Source organism: Phyllostomus discolor, chromosome 6, assembly GCF_004126475.2.
Source record: "Phyllostomus discolor isolate MPI-MPIP mPhyDis1 chromosome 6, mPhyDis1.pri.v3, whole genome shotgun sequence".
In the NCBI taxonomy this organism is placed as follows: Eukaryota; Metazoa; Chordata; class Mammalia; order Chiroptera; family Phyllostomidae; genus Phyllostomus; species Phyllostomus discolor.
The window spans coordinates 20,754,968-20,778,130 of record NC_040908.2 but is presented as its reverse complement, the minus strand read 5'-3'; positions in this window follow the sequence as shown (position 1 = coordinate 20,778,130).

The following is a 23,163-nucleotide window of genomic DNA, read 5'->3' as shown; positions in this document are numbered from 1 at the left end:
AATTGTTTCTTTCATTGACCTCGAAAAATTATCAGCTATTGTCTCTTTGAATAGTGCTTTTTTATCATTGTTTCTCTTTACTCCTTCTGGAACTCTGATTAAATAAATCTAGGATATTCTCATCTGCCTTTTATGTCCTTTTACTCCTCTTCCACATTTCCCATCTCTTCGTAGAGAATTTCTTGATATGTATCTTCTGGCTCACCGATTCTTAGCTGTGCCTGACGTGCTAATCTATCCAAACCATTTTATGTTAATTACTATGTTTTATTCTTCATTTATAGGTTATGTATAATTTATGCTTCATTTTGCCCTGTCATTTGCCTGGAATGACTAATGTGTTCAGAAAGTCTGTATGTATGGATTGAGATGTTGCCATTTACCACCTGCTACCAATACCCTAATTTCCTAAGTAAACACATAGAAAAAATATATAAGAAAATGACAACAAATAATTTCTTAGTGTTGTCCCATGAAATATTTGGAATATATTTGTACAAAAAGGACATTCGTAATTTTTCTGAAATTCAAGTTAAGCTGAGTATCCTGTGTTTTCATTTGCTAGATCTGGCAACCCTAGGCAACGTTGAGCTGCTGTGCTGAGTAATGTGACACCCCGTACTCGTGAGCAATAAAATGTAAGAAATACTTGGCCAGTTTGCAACAATCAGGTATTTTAGAATACAGATATTTTGTCAATAGTATGTCCAAATCTTTCAGGAGTCTTTTGCTGGTGAAAATGTTTGTTCAGGCCTTGGCCACTCTCTCAAATTGCACATGTATCACAAATCATGTGCAACCCGGACACATTCTTACACTTCTGAAAAGCTCACTTACCAGGTATATGACTTGCTCCTGACAGTTTTGCAGTGCAAGATTCAAATTATTACCTTAGAGACATGACAAATTATTACTTGTCATAGACCTTTGGGTTGCAAACTGTCATAGTCATAAACGTGAAAAAAATGCGCTCATCATAGCAATGATTTTCACTCTGTCTGTGTGGTGTCCTGGGGTTCCTCGGAGGTGTTTCCGAGGCCACCATGAGGGTACAGTTCCCAGTACCGACCTGAATCCAGGCTGTTTGGTTTTCCTCTGTTGTATGCATTTAGGCTCAAATGAAATGTGATATGCATTTCATTTGAACAAAGTATTCCGCTGTCAAGAATTAATTTGAAAACCAATAATTTGGAAACACATAGGCTTTGGTGTGAGAAAAACTTGTGTTTTACTCTATTTTGGGCAATTATCTACTATGTAAACTTCAGTTACTTAACCACTCCCAAACTTTTTCCTCAAATGAGAGAAAGAGGCCTTTTTACCCCCTTTTTATTGTGTTAAGAACACTTAGCATGAGATCTAACCTCTTTTTAAAAAATATTTTATTCATTTATTTTCAGAGAGGGAAGGGAGGGAGGGAGAGAGAGAGAGAGAGAGAGAGAGAGAGAGAGAGAGAGAGAGAGAGAGAGAGAGAGAGAAACATCAATGTGCGGTTGCTGGGGGTTATGGCCTGCAACCCAGGAATGTACCCTGGCTGGGAATCGAACCTGGGACACTTTGGTTCCCAGCCTGCGCTCAATCCACGGAGCTACGCCAGCTAGGGCTGAGATCTAACCTCTTAACAAATTTTTCGGTGCACACCACGGCGTTGTCAACTCCGGGCACTGTGCAGTTCAGATCTCTAGAACTCACTCCTCCTGCGTTGCTGAAATCTTGTGTCCATAGGACAGCAGCTCTCCCCTTCTCCTTCCCCTCAGCCACTGGTTACCATCATTTCATTTTTTGTTTTATGTGTGTGACTGTTTTAGATACCTCATATAGAGGAACCATGCAGTATTTTTCTTTTATGTTGGGCTTATTTCACTTAGCACAATGTCCTCCAGGTTCATCTATGAATAATATATGTAATACACATGCCTCATTGTATTTACCCATTCATTTGCTGGTGGACCTTTAGGCTGCTCCCCTATCTTGGTTGTTGTGGATAGTGCTGCAGTGAATGCGAGAGTGCAGATACTTCTTTTGGATCCTGATTTCAGTTGCATGGGCTGTATACCCAGAAGTGGTATTGCTGGATCACGTGGTAAGAAAAAAGAAGATAATTAATGCAAAACGTTTAGTAAAGCATCTGGTACATATTAAATAAGTAATAAATGTTAGCTATTATAATTATTATCTTAGGTTAAAAGTAATCTTTGATTCATTTAATAACTACTTAAATTACATTTAACTAATAGTAGCTTCTATTTTGAGCCAGTAATGAATATACTTTTTCTCATGTAAACAACATGCTGAGGTCATTGCTTTTTCATCCTGTGGGGAATAAAACTGAAGCTCAGGCAGGTTGGTGAGCAACAGTGTTGATTCAATTGCAAGTGGCAGGCTAGAGCTTTGAACTTGGGTATCAAGTACACTTGAGTCCAGCTGTACTATTCTTTCTACTAAACCCAAATTGTCTCCTCCAGAGTTAACAAGGAGCACATCAGTCATGAGGTATAACATCATTTAAGATTTTAGTTCTGTGGATTTTTTAAAAGATTTTACTTATTTATTTTTAGAGAGGGAAGGGAGGGAGATAGAGAGAGAGAAAGAGAAACATCAATGTGCGGTTGCTGGGGGTTATGGCCTGCAACCCAGGCATGAACCCTGGCTGGGAATCGAACCTGCGACACTTTGGTTCGCAGCCCGCACTCAATCCACTGAGCTACGTCAGCCAGGGCAGTTCTATGGATTTTATAGTTCTAGGAAAGTTGCATTGTTAATTACTCAGTGTCTTCTTTCTAAGGGTCAACATTACTGTGATTAATACAAGTGATCAGAAGAATTTTTCAGGGCCTTTATTTCAGGTGCACTCTGATTACTTACTTCTTGAACTCCAATAAACTGTGGTTTGCTGTGTGAATCGATGCAGCCTTCAGGAGTGAAGGAAAGCCCCTTGCCGTCTCACCCTCTGAATAGTCTTGCTGTCCTATAATTTTCTATAATTGCTTCTTATAATTATTTCTGTAGGTTGATGACAAGAAAGAGCATGCTGAGTAGACAAAGTGAGCTGCTTCTGATAAATACACAATTACAGCCAATCATACCAAGTAGCATTTTGTTTTCTATGCTGCCAAAAACACACAAATGCTTTATTTTTTAAGTATGAAAACATTTTATCATCAGCACACCAGGTTATCCCAGTCATTGGCAACACAGAATCTCCTCTGGAGATTTTTCATTGGCTTGTTGAACTGGCATCATTCTGAAACACTCTTTCTTCACCTGAATTTCCACTTTAATAAATCCCAATAAAGCATCAGTGGAACATTTGTCTCTTGTCTTTTTAGTTTCTATAATATTGCTGCTGTGTATGAAACATCATTTTATGTCCGGCACTTTACATAGATTATTTCACTTAATCTTTACTACAACCCAGCAAGGTAGGTTTTATTCCCTCCTAAACACGAGGAAAACAAAATGCAGGAGTTAGAAAGTCGGACCTAAACTTTCACTACCTGTAAATGAGTAAGCTAGAATTGATTCTCAGGCTTTGTTAACTCTAAAGGTGGAGCTTCTTCTCAACCTAAGTGCAAATAAATCCAAATCTCAAACAATTCCACTGGTGATATACATGATTAGAGGTACACAGAAAAGCACCACTTGGGGTGCAGTGGAGACCAGTGTGATAAATGTCATAATAGGGAACAGTAATGACAGTTTATTATTAAGTTAGTAATAATAATAATTATTATTATTACTGTTATTGTTAACAGTAATGACAGTTTATTAAAGTGCTAAGCATTGTGTAGCACTTTACAGATATTCACTAACTTAATATGCACTGATGCCCTTTGGGTATGTTTTTATATCCAAATTACAGATGAGAAAACTGAGGTGTATATAGTTGTCACTCTTCCAATATTCTGCACCCAGTAAGTGTGGGAGCCTGGGTTTTGACCTGATTCTGTGTGACTAAAGGTCTCCTCTTCACCCTGAGGTGGTGCAGGGATTTGGGGTCTAGTCATTCCCTCTTTTATTTAGTATCTTGGGAGGTTCGGAATCTGTGCCATATTTTAGATGTTGGCAGAAGTTGCATGTTGATTTAGGCTAGTGTGATTGATGTCTGATTTCTTATCCAGTATTTCTTGTATCTTCTGGAGGTAAGGGGGAAATGTCTTCTATATTAACCTAGTTGATTTTCTTCGTGGGCTTGTAAATAATGCTTAGTGTTAGTTTAGAAAATCCTTTTTTTCTATCATTTAAAATGAAAATTCTTATTGTCTTTTTAGAAATATATACCACTGATCATGTACTTTTTATTTTATTTTATTTTATTTTATTTATGTATGTTATTTATAAATATTTTGAAACCTCTCTTTGGGAAAGCTGCTTTTACATTTCAGATTCTATGTATTTACTTTTCTAAACATTAACATTTATTAAGTCTGCTATGGTACTAGTCTTGATTTTTTTATTAAGCTTTAATGGACACATAACATTGTATCAGTTTCAGCTGTACAACATGCTGAGTCCATATTTGTGTATATGGTGAAATGGCCACCCCAGTGTCTAGTTAACAACTGTCACCACATGAAGATTTTTCCTTGTGACAAGAACTTTGAAGGTCCACTCTGTTAGCAACTTTCAAATATGCAATATAATATTATTCACTATAGCCACCATGGTGTGCATTACACCCCCATGACTTACTTGTATTTTAAAACTAAGTTTCTGTCACAAATTTTTAAGAACACAAATCATTAAACCCCTACCTTCTTATAAGCCTGTTCCAATGTACTTTAATTTTTTCCCATTCTCTTTTGTTTTGGCACTTAGAAAGTTAAAATATCTTTTATTTATTTATGCATTAAATACTTTGCCGGGTATTTTTGAATGAGTCTTAATGACAAGGTCCACACCTGATATTTCCAGTGTACTCATTTGTCCTCATCTTGGGATCAATACAACATCAAAAGAGAACAGATTATAAAACAACCAACCAACCTATAATGGCACTTTGGTTGCTAAGCGAGCCACTCTCTCCATCATCTTCTCCCCCCCACGCCCACATGAGTTCCTTTCAGAACAAATGTGTCACTTGGGAGGAGTAACGTGTAGCCTGAAGCAATGAATGATTACCAGGCGCTAATGGGAGGTCTCAGTGTTTCTGTGTTGCCATGGCGAACCTTGGAAAGTCCCTGCAAAGGAGGGATCAGGATACCTGGATTTAGGGCCAGAGTGGAGAGCATGTTCATAAAGCATGGAGATCTCTGGGGGTTCGTTCCCTTTGTTCAGGTTGACAATTACAACTTAAACTTCTCTTGAGGGTGACTTTGAAATAGATAACTATTGAGCCACTACTGGGACCAAAAAGCTACACTGCTCATAATCACGCCCGCACAGCAGGTTGGGGCTGAACTCTCTTAGAACCTTTGCACAAAATGATCTCATTCACCATTTCGTGTACTTTCCTGAATTTCTTTATCCTTTGAATTCATTCCCAATGATCAATGGGGTTTGTAAGGGCAAAGTCTTATGAAAATGTCACAAAAATAATAATAACTCCTCTGTAGTGTTTCAGTAAGTTGTGCAGGCACTGTTCTAAGTAATTTATACATATTGACTTACTTAATCCTCAGTACAACATATGACAGATAGGCAAATAGAGGTACAGGGAAGGTCATGGCTGCCTGAGGCCTACAGTGAATAAAGGGAGATCCTGGGATTCGAACAAGGTAGGCTCACCCTGAACTCTGTCCTCAACCATTTATTTCATCACAGAGCATCACATATTATCTGTTACCCTAATTGAATGCATTAAAATCAACTCATGATGTTTTCTGAATGTAAAAGGATGCGCCAAATAGGATTTAGTTTACTATTATTGCACCACTAATTCACTCACTCGTTTAGCAAATAAATACTGAGTACACTTGTCACTGTGTGAGGCATGATGGTATTAAGTAGATAAGATCCCTGATTTCATGGAACATTCAGCCTGTCTGGGAACACAGACTTTTAAACAAGTTGCTGCAGGGGAGTGGGCATGAAGTGTGACACGATGGGGCTGCTCCAGGGAACAGAAGAATAACTTGTCTATGTATTAGGAGGGCCTTCTTGGAGGATGTAACATTACCGCTGAGACCTGACGGATGAGGAGAGGTTTGTCGGGCAAAGGGTAAGAGGAGGGGGTTTCTAGGTGGAGGTGGCAGGAGAGGGGGGAGGTTCTAAAGCGAAGAGAACACCTGGAACCTGCACAGAGCTGTGTATACACAGCAGAAGGGAGGATGAAGAGCTAAGCTGGCCACCTTATGGACAGAGCTGTGTTATCTCAAGGGCGAAGAAAGCCCATATGAAAGATTTCAAAGCTGGGGATTGAGTGACATGATTAAACTTGCATTATAGAAAGAATAGTCTGACTACCACGTGGAGAGCAGATTGAGAGTTTGTGTGCATGAGGAGCTGGCCTGGAGGCAAAGACACTCCAGATGCTGGATTAGGAGGCTATCATCCAGAATCATGGTGCGCAGGTCTGGAGTGTTAATGGAGAAAATTGGCCAGATTTAAGATATACATAAAAGGTAGAATAAGGAGGGCTTAGTAATTGACTGGATGTGAAGATGAGGAGTTGAGGGTCAGACATTTCTGGCTCTGGTAGAGGGGACGACAATTATGTTATTTACTGAGATAAAGAGCCCTGGATGTGTGCACAGGCCATGGAGGAAAGGTGATGACAATGACATTAATTGTGTATGCTGAGTTTTAGGTGCCTCTGAGACATCTAAAAGAGTTTTTAAGAGTCTACAACAGAGCGCATGGTACACAGTAGGTGCTCAATGAGTATTACTGAGTTGAATGAATGGGGTGTATGTGTTTGGAGCTCAAAGTCAGGCTTGTGGAGACAAAGATAAAGTTTTCCAAAATATTAGCATATAGATGACAACCAGAGCCGAGGCAGTCCTGACAAGGGGGAGTGTGGGGGCTGGGAAGAGCAGAGGCCTGGGACTGAGCCTGTGGAAGGGCCAGCGTTTGAGCGATGGGCAGAGGAAGAGGAGGCTGTACAGGAGAAGGAGCCAGGGAGATTCAAGGAACAGCAGAGCAGTGCTGTGCCACAGAAGCAGAAAGAAGGGGCTTTTTTCAGAGGTCAACTTGCCAAATTCATCAGGGAGATCTAGGAGCCTAAGGACTGAAAACCATTTCTTGGATTGAGAAATAAGGGAGTCATTGATGATTGAGTAGTATCAGAAAAGGGAGGAGGGCTAAGGGCAGATGGGAGTGGACCGAGGAGTGACTGAAGGGTGAGGAAATGAAGGCAGCAAATGCTGGCTGTGAATGAACAAAGTTAAGAAGAAAGGGCCAATAAAAGTATACTACAGCCCTTTATTTTTCCTTTTCCCTTTCTTTTACTAAAAAATCCAGCCCCCAAACAATTGGGTGGGGCCAAGCTAGAGAGCTGTCCACACAGTGGCTGGCTGGTGTGAGAGGTTGGAGGCCAAGCAGGGTGAGGAGTGTGTCCACACTGGGACTTCACTCGGTGTGAGCTCAGTGTGAGATGTGACACATTTGATCAGCCTTCCTGTGTGTAACCAATCACCCATCACCATGGCTACCCTTGCCTCTCCCCTGATGCCCTCCTCACACCCACATCACCCTGTGCATCACCGAGGCTCCCCGTGCCGAGCCTTCCCCAGTACAGACAATCTGTTCATCCTGCTTGGGTCTAGCATCCTTTACCAAGCCACTTCTCTGCACAGATAGCGTGCTCGCTCTGCCGTGCTGTAACACCCATGCAGATTGCCCCCCATTTGTGAATACCTTCTCACCTCATTTAGGTCCTGACACCTCACACCAGGACTTCCCCCTCATGAACATACCCCACTCAGACTCTGAAATTACATCCTCATATATGGATATTGTGATAGTTAATGTTATGTATCACCTTGACTGAGCCATGGGGTGCCTAGATAGTTGGGTAAACATTATTTCTGGTTGTGTCTGTGAGGGTGTTTCTGGATGAGATTAACATTTGAATCCATACATACAGTAAAGCAGATTGCTCTCTCCACAGTGGGTGTGCCTCATCCAACCCATCAAAGGCATGAATAGAATAAAAGTAAGAAAGAATTCTTGCTCTCTGCTTAACTTGTTTAAATCGAGGCCATTGGTCTTCCCCCGGCCAAGACATGGTCTCACACTCAAACTAGAATTTATACAATGCGCTCTCCTAAGTCTCTAGTTTCCTGACTGCAGATCTTAACCTTACTCCAGCTCAGGCTCCAGGAGCCCATCCCAGCCCACTATTCCACACAGTTGTCCTGGTTCTCCCTCCACTTCTGCCTTGGGCTTTGGGTAACTCAAACCGGGCCTTTCTGCTGTGTAAACACACTCCTCACCCTGCTTGATCTCTAACATCCCATCCCAGAGAGCCATCCATGTGGACAGCCCTCTTGCTTTGTCCCACCCAATGGTGTTAGGACCGAATTATTCAGGAAAGGAAAGGAAAAAAAGAAAAGGAGGAAAAAAAAACTATTATTTTTGTTGATCTCATTTTTGTTGTCTATTCTTCCATTCCAAGCCAATGTTCTTTTGCAACCTGTTCGTGTTTGATCTAAATGTGTGTGTGAATGTGTGTGTGTAGACACGTTCCCTAGCTCTTCTCTCTAGTGAAGAGGTCTTGGAATAACACCTTTCACTATAGCAAGGAGTACACCTAGGGTCCACATCTTGGCCTCCACTGAAAGGTCTGAAAACAACAACCACCAGGTTTCCATGAAGAAATGCTGATTCTAGAGCAAGGACAAGTAGAGTACAACATGAGCTTTTTGTAGCATAAAGTAAAGAGGTACTAAAAGAAGATAAGACATACACAAATTTCATATTTTGATAGGCTAGTGTGTGGCAGTCTGAAAAGCTTTTTCAATTGAAATGAGAGATGATGAGCATTGAACCAAGGCTGCGGTAGAAAGACTCTAAGGAGGGACTAAATTTGAGATCTGAGGAGCTAAATATGGAGAAGCTTGGTAACTTAGAGTAAGGAGAGGGATTTTCAGAACTCAATGCATGACATTGACATTCATTAAACGGAAGTGGTGAGCTGAAGATAGAAAATTCATTTTGGGATGCATTAATACTGAGGCGCCCATGTACATCGCAGTGGAGGTATACTACGAACAGTTGGGTATATGGGCCTGGATTGCTGGAGAGAAGTGATCAGCTGTAACCTATAGCTGAATCATAAGACTGGATGAAGGAGTTGAGAAAAGGGTGGTGCTAAAGACTTGAGGAATTTGAGACAGTTTGGCATAGGTTCTGTAAGAAAGAAACAACTCAGAGATAAACTCAAGAAAGCCAAGTAGGGGCAGTTATAGATTAGGATGAGTTAGAGCTCTACTACAGGTCAAGGGAATGACATGGTGTTCCAATTCAGGTGGCCCTGACAGGGAGGTGTTCACTACATGGTGCATATTTTTAGCAAGTCAGATACAGCTTCCATCAGGTGCTCCCAGGCACTAAGCCTGTGTCCACACAGGACGGCCATAATGTTTCCATTGAAACACTTTGCCCAGAGCTAAACAGAAATAGGATGGGGCAGAACTGTTGTTGCAGTCAGCATAGTTTATGTCTGATCCTATCTTAATTGATTGATTGTTATGCCTCAAAAGTCCTGGCGAGGCACCGCTCCGTGGCACTGTGCCTCCTTAGCAGATGGGAATGAGTGTAGTTATTCAACGATTTGGTACGCGCATCCATTCTAATGATCAAAGCAGGATTTTCTGTGCAGTGTCTAGGCATGAGGTTAAAAGGATAAAATGCCATTACATCTCCAGCACAGAAATGGATTAGTGCTGAAAATTTAATTGCTTATGAAAGTTAAAAGTTTGTTTAATTTTACTCTGGATTTGTGTTCATCTGGGAACTTATGATAATGAAGCCTTTCAGTCCCAATTCAGCTCTCTGGGGGAATAACACATACAAATTCAGTTAATGACCCAGTCTGACTTTTATCTCTAAACAGATGAATCAGGTGCAAAAGAGTAGAACATAGATCTCTGTGTGTGCTTCACATCCCATTGCTTTTGCAGAAGACAGCACAATTTTGGAGCTGTTCTAAATGCAAGGAGCTAAGTTTTGGAGATATAATGTACAGCATGGTAACTAACTAGTAATACTCTATTACATATTTGAAATTTGCTAAGAGAGTAGATTTTAAGTACTCTCACCACATAGACACAAATGGTAATTATGTAAATGATGGATTGTTAATTAACTTGATTATGGTAATCATTTCACAATGTATATGCATATATCAAAATACCTTAACTATATACAATGTTTACTTGTCAAGTACACCTCAATAAAGCTGGAAACATAAAATAAAGGTAAGGGGGAATATACAATTAAAGGATATGTATCAAGAACTTCAGAATATAAAAATATTTTAAACTTTGAAATATGTAAACCGTAATAGAAATTTGATCTTAGAGTCAGAATTGTATTCAAGGAAATTCCCAGATAATTACTGGAAGGATATTTTATTCAATTACATTAATTTTTGGTTAAAATTTCTGTCTGCATAAGAATTTCAATTTTTACAATTTCAAATATACTAGTGAAGTTATTGCTAGTATATTTTGGTAGTATATATCCAGTCTTCTACTATTCTATCAAAAACTCCTCCAAAACTTTGGGCCTGACATAGCCATTTATTTTGCTCATGATTTGTGGGTCAGGAATTTGGAAGGGCTCTGATGGATGGTTCAGCCTTGCTCCACGTGGTGTCCACTAGGGGGGCCAGGGCTGGCGTCCAAGGTGGCATCTCCACTCATGTCTGGTGCCTTGGTGTTCCTTAACACCTCTCTCTGTTCCTCTCAAGATTTTTTCTCTCTTTTTTATCACAAGGTGTTGTATCCTTTGGAGCCTTTTCCTGTGGCTTGGGCTTCTCATAGCATAGTGAAGGTATGAAGCATAGAAGTCAGGGTCTTCTCTTAGATTAAAGATGCAAATGATTCCAGGCTACTTAAGGGTTACACCTCCACTTGGCACAATATCATTTGTTTTGTATTCTATTGGTCAAAGCAGACACAGGGCCTATTAGATTCAAGAGGGTCAAGGAATAAATTCCATCTCTTGATGGAAATATTGGAAGAAAAGAGCACGTACGGGTGATATTGCCATCATCTTTAAAATATAGAATAGGCCACAGAGCAGGACCAGAGAGACCCTGCAGGGATTCCAGCATCTCCAGAAGTGTGATCTGCTGACCACCTTTGTTAGAATTACCTGGAGAGGGAGTACTTTTTGGTGTGTAGAATCCTGAGCCTTATTTGAGACTCTCTGGATCAGAATCAGAATCTCTGTGAGCAGAACTCTGTCATTTTAATAAGACCTCCTGGTGATTTTTATGGGCACTGAAGCTAGTGAAGAGGATTTCTGAGCATAGTGCTGGAGAAAGAAAGACCTGAATTCAAACCTAACTGCCATCAACTAGCTGTCCCTCGGGAGTGACTTCATTCTGTCACCAGGGTTCCCTCACCTGTAAGTTGTGCCCAATGATAGTTCCTGCTTCACTGCATTGTTTCTTAGAATGAAATATACATCACATGTGAGATCTATAGCCTAGTGCCTGAAGCATTGTCAGTACATTAATAATAAAGGCTCAGTGAGTTAGTGGGTTTTATTTCCAAAACAGATGATGATGTTTGAATGTGTAGTGAGGCTTTATCCACATGGATGGCCTGGGCCTGAATTGTGGCCACAGTTCATTTCACCATTGTGTGGATCTGCCAAAGATGAGTGCACAGTTTCTCATTAGAAGCTCACAGTTGGGCAAGCGTGGACCTTCTTGTATGTTTAAGAATTATGTTGATTCACCTATAATAAAAAACTAACTTACTGAACAGCATGCAGCACACTGGCTGGCAATAACCTTGAAACTGTTTAAAACTTGGTCGGTGAAATGATGAGTACAGTTTGGGCAGTAAGATGCTCTTGGCATTTATCCCATGATTGGGTGAATTTCACATATGTGTTGACATGGCCTTTTTGAACTCATGGCTTATTATTACATGGTAGTGGAAATGAGGCCCTTGGTAGGAAAAAAATGCAGGGCTGACCTGGCAATTTGTTAAATAAAGAAACTAAAAGCTCGCTATTGTGCATTTATTAACATGTTTTGTTACAGTAAAATTCTAATTAAAAACATGAATCATCAACGATAATAAATAAATTCCGAGAAGCCTAAGTTGTTCTTGGAAAGTTTTGGGCTTCGACTGTGAACAAAAGCTTCAGAAAAGACAATTAAAATGTTTGATTCTGTTTTAAGTGTCAGCTGCAGCGGATATGAGACTGAAGCATCCGAAAAACGGGCGCTGTGTGTTGGTGACAATGACAGAAGAGTGTGCAGACAATGGAAAACACCCGGGTTTTGCTCCCTGTTCCTGAAGAGCTCCTGAAGTGAGGAGCCTCTTTAAAAGTCAACTTACTTGTAATCCTGCACTAAACTGTGTTTTGTTCAACTCAGAACAAAATGAGAAACAGGTCCAGGGAGAAGTTGGTTTAGAAAGATAGACTGAATTTTTACACACCCTGTGAATTTTCTGTGTGGTGTCTGTCCCTGTAGAGAGAGAAGAAAAAAAACACATCAAAATATCTTATTTATACAGTGCACAGTCCATGTTCTTTGCCCAGGGTTTTATGGCTGACACTGATCTGTATTTACCCACCTAATAAAGTTCCAAATCATTATCAATTACCTAATTTCTATTTCTTTTTGTTTCCGTATATGTTTTTTCCTTCTTCAAATTTTTACAAATATCCCTTTACATTTGTTTATTTATCTTTCCTAATATTTTGTTCCGACCTCTACCTGTCCAATTTCTCCAACATTTACCCTTGGGAGTGATGGCAGTCCACCAACAACCAAAACAATAACAACCAAATTAGTTAACGTATGTTGAACATTTTTTGTGTATCAGATACTACCACTTCTTTTTTTCCTCTCGTGTCACCTGTGCTTCTTCCCCAGTACAGATACTTTTATTTTATATTTTATATTATAGACATAAATCTGTCTCTTTTTGTGATATATCATACCCTCATCAGAGCCATGAACACAGATCTCCAGAGCTTTCTCATTCATTTCAGTCAAGCCACCCTCATTACAGCTTCCATTTTCTAGCTCTCGAGTTTTGTTTATTGGTTGATTTTAGATAAAGAGAGAGGAAGGGGCGGGGGAGAGAGAGACATCAGGAGCATCCTCTAACATTCTGTCCCAATATTCAAAATGTAGGAGGAAGAAGCCATCTTGGATCTAATGACAAATACACTCGCCATATACACACTGCATTCCAGGCATTACATCTACCAGAATCTATTCATTCATTGTTTCATTTCATTGTTAATACCTTGTGACCAAGAGAGGGAGAAAAATATCCCTAGGCCTTCCTTCTGCGTAATCAGGGGATCAGAGGAGTGACAGGGTGGAGTGGCCTCAATGAACAGTTGAGCAAAGAGCCCCTTGATTGCTTGACTGTCATCTCCTGGCCACCCTGGTGCTGGGAATTTGTGGGAGGGGGAGCTGGGGAAGCAGACAGCCTGTCTTTGTGCTCTGTGCTTGAGTGTGGTTATTTTCATTCTCTCCAAATCAGGCATAACGTCTCAGCAGTATAATGGAGTACAAACTGCAGAAGTTGGAGGAACTTTTTGTTTCTCTCTGAGACAATTCATCCTCTGTGTTTCTTTCATGTCTGATATTTTTATGAAATCATTGTAAAGCTCGGCAGCCAGAGCATATCCTCAAAAAATACATTTAGATCTGCTCTGTGCAAGCATGAATTATGGGACTAACAAGAGGTTTTTGTTTTATCAAATCTTTAAAAACTGAAACAGAGGAGGAAATATTTGCAACGATATTTGAAAGTAGTAAAACTAAGCTGACTCAAGGAGTTGTATTTTCTGTGTTACTGCCTGAGCACAACCCAGTTCTCCATGCAACTTTTATCTTAGCTGTCAGGATTAGGACATAGCACAGCACAGGCAATTTTTCATTCCAGGCAGACACATAAATTCATCTCTAAAGAGTTAGAAAATGAGCCTGGCCCAGTAGCTCGCTTGGTTCGAGTGTCATCCTGGTCATTCCCGTACACCAAGGTTGTGGGTTTGATCTCTAGTCAGGGCACATACAAGAATCAACCAGTTAATTAATAAATAAGTGAAACAAATCAATGTTTTGGCTTTTCTCTCTCTCTCCCCCTTCCTCTCTCTTTCTCTAAAATCAGCCAATAAACAAAACTGGAGAGTTACACAATGGAAGCTGTAATGAGGGTGGCTTGACTGAAATGAAGGAGAAAGCTCGGGGATGCTTCAGAACACAGCCTTGCTCAGCACCGACCTCTGCCGTAACTGATCCTTCCGAGGCTGAAGGCTGCCTTGGCTTCAGAGGGGAAAGAAGGAAGAAGGGAGACGTAAACCAACATGAATTATGAACAGGTTTTCCACCTGTTACCCTCACTCTAGCCAGTGAAGCCAATACTGTTATCCACAGTTTACAACCCGTGAAATCACATTGCTATTAAGTGGTAGAGGCGGGATTTGAACCTGCATCTGTCTCTTAAGCTTGTGTATATTCCACTGTCTCTTAATTTTCAAAGAAATGACATGCTTAGAATTTCATGCTTAGAATACTTTTTAAAAAGTATGCATATTTTTAATTAGAGTTGACATTAATATATTAATTTCAGGTATACAACATAGTGATTGGACATTCATATACCTTGTGAAATGATAACCTCAATAAATCTAGTACCTGTCTGACACCATACATAGTTATTATAATATTATTTTTAAAATATTTTTTCGTTTATTTTTAGAGACAGGGGAAGGGAAGGAAAAAGAGGGAGAAAAACATCAATGTGTGGTTGCCTCTTGCACACCCCCTACTGGGGGTCCAACTTGGCTTGCAGCCCAGGCATGTACCCTGACTGGGAATCAAACTGGTGACCCTTTGGTTCTCAGGCTGGTGCTCAATCCACTGAACTCAATTCACCAGCCAGAGTGAGTAATATTATTGACTATATTTCCTATGCAGTACTTTATATCCTGTAACTATTTTTATAACTGGAAATTTGTACTTAATCCCTTTTACCTTTTTTACCCATTTCCCCCAGCACCCTCCTACCTGAAGCTAATTTGTTCTCAGTTGCTATGAGATTGTTTCTGCTTTGTGTGCTTATTTTCTTAGGTTGCACATATAAGTGAAATCATATAGTATTTATCTTCCAAACTAAAAAGTTTTTACACAGAAAAGAAAATCATTAACAAAACAAAAAGATAACATATTGAATGGGAGAAGAAATTCACCAATAATACATCTGATAAGGGGTTAATATCCAACATACGTAAGAAATTCATAGAACTCAACACCAACAAAGAAAAATCCAATTGAAGAATGAACAGAAGACCTGAATAAACATTTCTCCAAAGGACATACAGATGGCCAATAGACTTATGAAAAGATGTTCAACTTTACTAATCATCATGTAAATCAGAACCACAATGAGATATCACCTCACACCTGTCAGAATGGCTATCATCAATAAATCAACAAACAACAAGCGTTGGCGAGGACATGGAGAAAAGGGAACCCTATGCACTATTGGTGGGAATACAGACTGCCGCTGTGGAAAACAGTAGGGAAGTTCACTCCAAAATAAAAATACAACTACCAAGTGACCCCAGAATTCCACTTCTGGGCATTTATCCAAAGAAATCCAAAACACTAATTTGACAAGATCTATGTACCCCTGTGTTCACTGAAGCATCATTCACAATAGCCAAAACATGGGAGAAACCTAAGATTAAAAATATGTGGTAGGTATATACAATGGACTGTTTCTCAGCCATAAAACAGAGTAAAATCTTGCCATTTGTGACAACATGGATGGACCCAGAATTTCTTCCTTAAAGCTTGGGTATCACTAGCAACATCGCAGCAGGTATTTCCTAGCTCCAGTATGGGCCCAGAGTAGTTCTCACCTGTCTTTTTTGTGTATGTGTGAACCGATATACCAGGCTTACTTGTTATGCATTTAAATGGCACTATATCTTGTCTAATTTTCCGAACTCATACAAACGTTAACTTTCTAATTTTCCCCCTACATCTCTAAACATAATGATTTATTCTCTGACAGAACTTGCATGTGTTTTAAAGGCATTATTGTGGAGAGTGCTTGAGATTTAGCTGTTGTTTTAGGTATTTTGTTTCACCAGCAATTCCCATCTAGTAAAAACTTGATCGCCCCACCAAGTCCTGCGGAAGCTGTCAGCTCACCTGTGCAGCCCTCTGTTCTCATGTCCACACGGAGTTTCTACTCTTAAAAGAGGCTCATCTTCATTTTTGTCTGCTCTGATTCATGATGGAACAGCTGAAATAAAGGAGTGTGGCTGTTCCCCAGAGTCTGTGCCAGCCCCTGTCCACATCATGTGGTTGCTCTCTAATGATGCCCTGTCACTGGAAAAGGGATTTTGCATGACTGCATCATAGAACTGATTACCCTGTTGCAAACAGTTTATTTTCTCCAGATCCATAGTCCAAAAAATGACACAAGAAATGACATGTAAGATGCCTTAGTGCTTTGACTTCATTTTTGGCTTTGCCACAACTTGCATATGATTACAGATGGTAGAAAATTAAAGTGCCCAGTTTTCAATTTTTGATGATTACCATTTTTTTTGTGCAGAAAGGAAATGACCATGAAACCAGCACTAGCAATTCCTTTTCCTCTCCTCTGCATGTCCATCATGAGAAGGAATCATGGACCTGGGAATTAATCCTCAAGGCTGAGAAAATCTGGGCAGTTAAGCCTGGTTCCAGCATCTGTGGGCTCTGGACTCTTTGCAACACCTGAATCTGGAGCTGTGGATCAGTTAATATGAACAGTATGATGTGATCTGGTGGCCCAGGTTGTGATAAAATGCCATCGGAGGAACCAGGAAGCATACTGAATGCTGAATTTCAGGATTAATTCCAAAAACACTCCTCTCTCTATTTTAGCAACTCAGCATTCGGCATTTGGACTTAACTGCATACTTAACCCTCTGCTCTTTATGTCTCCCCCTTTTTGTGTGCTGATATTGGTTTTCATAGGGAAACGTTTTCATCAACATTTTCTGTCTGAAGGATACTTTCCTTTTGTGTCTTCGTCACTTCAGACCCACAGATGGGCAGCTCCACAGGCAGGGAAACACTTCGCAGAGCTGCCTTTGTCTCTTGGCATTAGAAGTGAGCTAGCTGTGGTTTGCACCTACAGCCTTTCCACAGGTGTGACATATGCACACCATGCAAACTTGTAATGAAGGTTTGTTTTTCAAAATGTTTGTTTTCCTTAAAAGCCCATTTCTTATAATATACACAGAACGTCACTCCCTAGATTCAAGCATTCAACATGTTGCCTTTCAAAACCACTTTAAATATGACCTTTGTCTCCATCCCTCCCTCTTCTTCTCCAAACCCCCAATACCTTAGTTCACTATTTGCTCGATCATTGCCATAGCTCCCTACACCTCACCCCTCTTTCAGCACGAGTCCTCCTTTGATTTTTGACCAGGTAACTTTGTAAGAAACAAATCTGGTCACATTGCTCCCCTGCCTGAAATACCCAGGAGGAACCCCTTTCCCTACAGGACATATTGTGAACTTCATAGCCCGGCACTTACCATATGACCGCAACCAGCCTTTCTCTGATGGTTTTATTTGTGTTTTTGCCCCATTGTATTGTGGCAGCTCTTAGAAGTGCATACAATCTAATGAGCTAAAACTGAGAGTAGAAAGGAATCAAACCAAAGAGACTGATAGTATTTTATTTTCCTTTTCTGCTTTGCCATGCTGATGAATTGCCCTGAAAAATTGGTATGAATATCATTGTTGTGTTGATGGAGAGAGCCAAAGGAAATTTTACATGAGCGATCTGTAATTAAACAGAGATAAGAATTCACTTGCCCATTTTCCCGTCTCAAATCCTGTGTTCTGTCTTGGAATCTGTTGTTGGTATAGCACAGTTTACATGCTAATCTTTAAGTTTTCATTAAGAGAATGTCATCATTATTATACAGACATTGTTTTTTTATCAAATGAGAAAAGATATTTTAAAACTTGAATAGTTTAGAGAAAGGAAGCAGTCTATCGTTTCCCTGATCTGATTTAGGACAGAACCAGAAATTTGATTAGGCTCCTTGGGTCTTAGGATAGATGCAAAGAAAACTAAGGTGCACTGCTTGATGAGTGGGCATAATCCATATAGAGCGGGGAATTTTAAGTAGTGGAAACAGCATGAGCAAATGCATGTAAATTGGAAAACACATTATATGTTTAAATTATGGTGAATAAAATGTTTGGGTAAGAAAGAAATTACATGTCTGGAAATAGAAAGCACTGTGGGCAGAAATGGTCTTGGGGATAGAGCCTAGAGGACCCGACGCGCCAGAGTAAGGGGTCTGAGCAGATCCTGTAGGCAATAGGGTGCTGGTGGAAGGGTTTTTACAACTTTCGTCTGAGCTGCTCCTTGCACAGACAGGTGGAGGTGTTGGGTAGGATGCTGGATATCTGGGTTTGTCGCAAATCCAGTCCTTTCTAGGTTAAACTGAAATATTTCAAGGCCTCCATGTGTGGGGTCCTGCACTGTGGAAAGAAATGGAATCTGTAAATTTAGATTCCCGAATGAACAAGCATGGTGAGTAACTGATCCAAGTTCAAATTCCACCTGAGATGACGTACCTGTGTGACTTTGCCAGCGATCTCATCTAGGTTTTCATTCATAGAATGAATGAGTAGGAGTGATGGGTTTGGGATGTGTGAGCAGGTCACAATGTTTCAGTGGAGTGGCTTTGTACCGTCTAAGAAGCTGGCGTCAGGGGCTTCCCTGGAGCTTTATCAAGGATGCAGGAAACAACCTGCAGAAGCTAGAATATACTGGTAAAGGAGGTGAGAGGTTAGAGGCTGGGCAGCATTTATGTTTAGGACCTGGATAGCTTTTATAATATCTACTGTATCAGTTGGTTAAAATAATAAAAGCAATAATTACTTTGTTGAAATTCTGAAAATTGCAGAGTAAGTATTGAGAAGAAAATAAAAACCATTTTTAATTCAACCACTCAATGACATCACTGTTAACACATCAGTGCATTTACAGACAAGATTGTTTTACTGTCCACTCACTGAACAGCACAACCCTGTACCTGCATAGGGCTTTGTGGCCTGCCATCTTTTTAAAAATGGACCCGAGTATTTTTACAGGTCAAGGCACTCATTTTCCTCTCAGGAAAAAAAAACTGAATGACAATCTGAAGTCAGCTTAATTCGGGCATAAGCAACAGAGGGTAAAATGGTATGTGCTCACTAATTTTGGGCATTTAGTGAAAAATTTGCCTGATTGTAAAATTGCAAGCTGGGACATGGTAACTATACTGAAATAAATTGTGCTGTGATAAACACAGAAATTCTTTCATACATTTATTTGCTTCCTTAGGTTGAATTCCCAAGAGTAGAATTTGTAGGTCAAAAAGTTGTAAACAGTTTTAAGGATGTCAATGAGTATTTCCAAATTGTCCCCAGGAGCTTTTTTTTAATATAATTTACATTCCCCTGTTTCCTATGTGCAGGTCAGCCTTAAGATTTAGGGGATAATGACTTAATGGGCTGTTTGACTAATAAATGCTGTGTATGTGGAACGGCACTGGAATGTATAAGCATGAGGCTGGGCTGTTTGCTGTATCTGCGTACAGATTGTCACTTGATATTTTGGAAATATTTAAGCAGGTGCTTAATGGGTGATAAATAGCATGCATCAGACCCTTTGATTAAACATAAAACATTTATTGTAACTCCTGAAGGTACTGGAAAAAATCAGCAAAGCATATGAAAATGCTTAATCTAGGTAGTCACACATTTATAATGTAAGAGATACTTTTCATGTGTTTATTAAAGTGGAATCAGATTGAAGCATTCTCAATAATTTAAGTAAAATGTTCCCATGGAAGACACCATATGTACCATCTGAATTTTGTATGTTTTATTAATTCAGAAGGAAAAAATAAAATCTTAAGAGATACAGGAAGAGCATAGTCAAATTTAACCAAAGCACTCATTTTGTTACGTCGTTCAAGGGATATGTCTTTATAGGTACAAAGTAAATATTACTGAATTACGTGTTTAAACCCATAAAAGACCCAAAAAGGCAACACCCACTTTATAAATTGTGAAAGGAATGCAGAGAACCCTCTTTCTCTTTAAAGAAAGAAGAGAAAAGAAAAGAAGAGAAAAGAAGAGGAAAGAAGAGGAAAGGAAAGGAGAGGAAAGGAAAGGAAAAAAAGATTCTGTGGGGATGTGATTAATTCATAATTTTTTTCTTTTTATGTGATATTGGCTACAGACTGGTGCATTTATCAAGAATACTTCATGACTAAATCGATAAATTTATTCAAATCACAGATTGCTACCACTCAAGTATTATATACACTCAGGAAATCCCTCAATTTTCTGAGGGAGCGAAGAAATACTTTCCCTTTTCCTGTTGACAACATTTGGCAACAGTTTCTTGGAGTTGTGGTCTAGTGGAAGGGGACTCATTTGTTTCAATACTGGATTTTAAACACGTACCTTGTGTCTGACTATTGGGTTAATGGGAATATGAATATTAGTCAATGTGTGTTGGTGGATGTTAAGGGTCTTATAAATATATACCTGATTTGGAAAATGGCTTCTCATCATTATTTTGTATTGAGAGTGATCATATGCATATAAAACTCTTAGAGCTATATCTGTGGACTGCACACTCTTAATATCTGCTAGCTGTTTTTACTTAAAATGAATAATACTTGTTCTGGATGTTGCCATGGCTGTTTTATCAGCACTGTTACTATTATTACAATGAGGAGAGGTAGAGACAACTTTTCTCTCCCACCTTTTCTGACAAATGCTGACTGATGCAAATGCTTACAGGTCAGGAACTTTTTCAAATGAAGACAGGAAATACCCGTTGAGCATTCTCCTGGGACATTTCATCATGTTGAGATCCACAGCCATAGGCCTTTTCTGCATTCACACTCCTCAAAACAAAACAGCACAAACAACAACAACAACAGAAGCAGCAGCAGCAACAACAACAACAGAAGCAACAACAACAGAAGCAACAACAGCACAAGGCTGTCTTAGGTGCTGTTTGGGCTTTGGGGGACATGGATGGTGCTTTTCTGGAGGGTGGGATTAATGGTGCTCCACATACCCTCTCTCCTAAACTATCTTTCTGGGACTGTGGCCAAGTTGATCAGTGACCCGACCTTTCCTTGTCCCTGTTTTCCCTTCTGACAATGTAAAATCAGATTCACCATCTGATGAATCTGATGGTGTGAACAAGAGGCCTTTTCAACACAGGTGTAATGTGTTGTCTCTAAAAGCAGTTCAAATATCCTCATTCTTTTCCCTCCACATTTTAAATTATTTAAAAATAAGAAAATACCTCATCTTCAGCACCACATCTGTTAGGGTTGCCTTCTTTTTTAAAAGGTAAATTAGTCTTTGGTACAAGGTGACATGTCGAATAGTGGAATTGTCTCTCTAGCCACTCCCTCTCCTGCTCACTCTCTTCTCTGTGAGATTTCAGGGTACTGTCCTTTTCTTTGGGTTGAATTTCCTGATATTGGGAGAAAGGTGGTCGGCAGTCCAATATGAGAAGAAACAGAGAGAAGAGAGAAAGAGAAAGACAGTGAGGAAGAGATAGGGAGAAGGAGAGAGAGACATTCACAGCCCTGGTCTTAGCCTGAGCTATTCCTGAAGATGGAAGACATCTATGACCTTTCTGTTTTCTTTAAAAAATATTATATTTATTTATTTTTAGAGACAGGGGAAGGGAGGGAGAAAGAGAGGGAGAGAAACATCCACGTGTGGCTGCCTGTTGCACACCCCCTACTTGAGGACCTGGCCTACAACCCAAGTATGTGCCCTGACTGGGAGCCAAACCAGCGACCCTTTGGTTCGCAGGCCTGTGCTCAATCCACTGAGCCACACCAGCCAGGACTTACCTTCCTGTTTTCTGATGATCCAACTGTAACTTGGATTCCCTGAACCAACCAACTTCTGTTTGATATTTTAGCTGGTTTGGCTGTCTTGGCTTTTTAGTATTGCAACAAAATGAATCCTGACTTCTCATTGCCACTGTCCTCTCTAACTTCTTATCATTCACATTCAGGCTCCTGAGAGACTGAGAATTGTCCATTAGGTGGGCTGTGCTTATTCTGCCGAGCGTTAGACCCAGCAGTCTCGGCCGGAGCATCCGTTTGTGACAACGTGAGATGGATAGTGCTGATTAGTTCAGTTCTTGGTACTGGCAGAGTTAAACGCCCCAATTCAAACTTCATTACTTACCCAAAAGAGAAGCCACATTCTAGTCTGGTCTATATTTTAAAAGCTGAAAAGCTGCATGTTCTAGCAAATGATCACATGTGAAATGCGCCCTTCCTGCTCCTGCCAGTTCTCCCACTTACTCATTACTCTGTTCCACTTGTCATGTGGCAAGAGCACTGAGCCGTTTTTCTCTCTTTAAGGCAATTATTACTTCCATGACTTAGACAGCAAATTGTATTTCAAATTCAATTTAAAATAAGTCTGCTGAAGATGTTGTGATTATTTTGAGACTGGAATCCTTTAACATACTAACACTATATGTTTTTCGTAGTTCTAAGTCAGTGGCATTCCATCCCTGCTTGGCTGATGTAATCATTATGCAGGGAATAGTCATGAATTCAGGTAGCGATTCGTTTTATGTGTGTGTCTATTTCTTGGTTAATTATATGAATGTCAATCTTGACCTGTGCCATGAATAAATCAGGCACCACAGTCAACATTCATATTTGCTGAAATACAGGGCTAGGTCTAGAGTGAGGCGAGTGAGGCAGCTGGGTGCACAGTGCAAGGAGACCCTGGCTCCAAGGAATGTGCAAGGCCCCTCTCGTACCTCACACTTGTCCTGGCCCTACTGAAATGTTACCAGCTACTTTAGGAGATGTTCACATGCATCAGGTCAGAAAATTAGACATCATGTCTATATGTGTCAACTGTAAGATTAAGAAAAAGCCAGAAAAAGAAATAACCAATTCTTTAGCAGAGCAGCCAGGTTCACCTTCTTTCTTTTT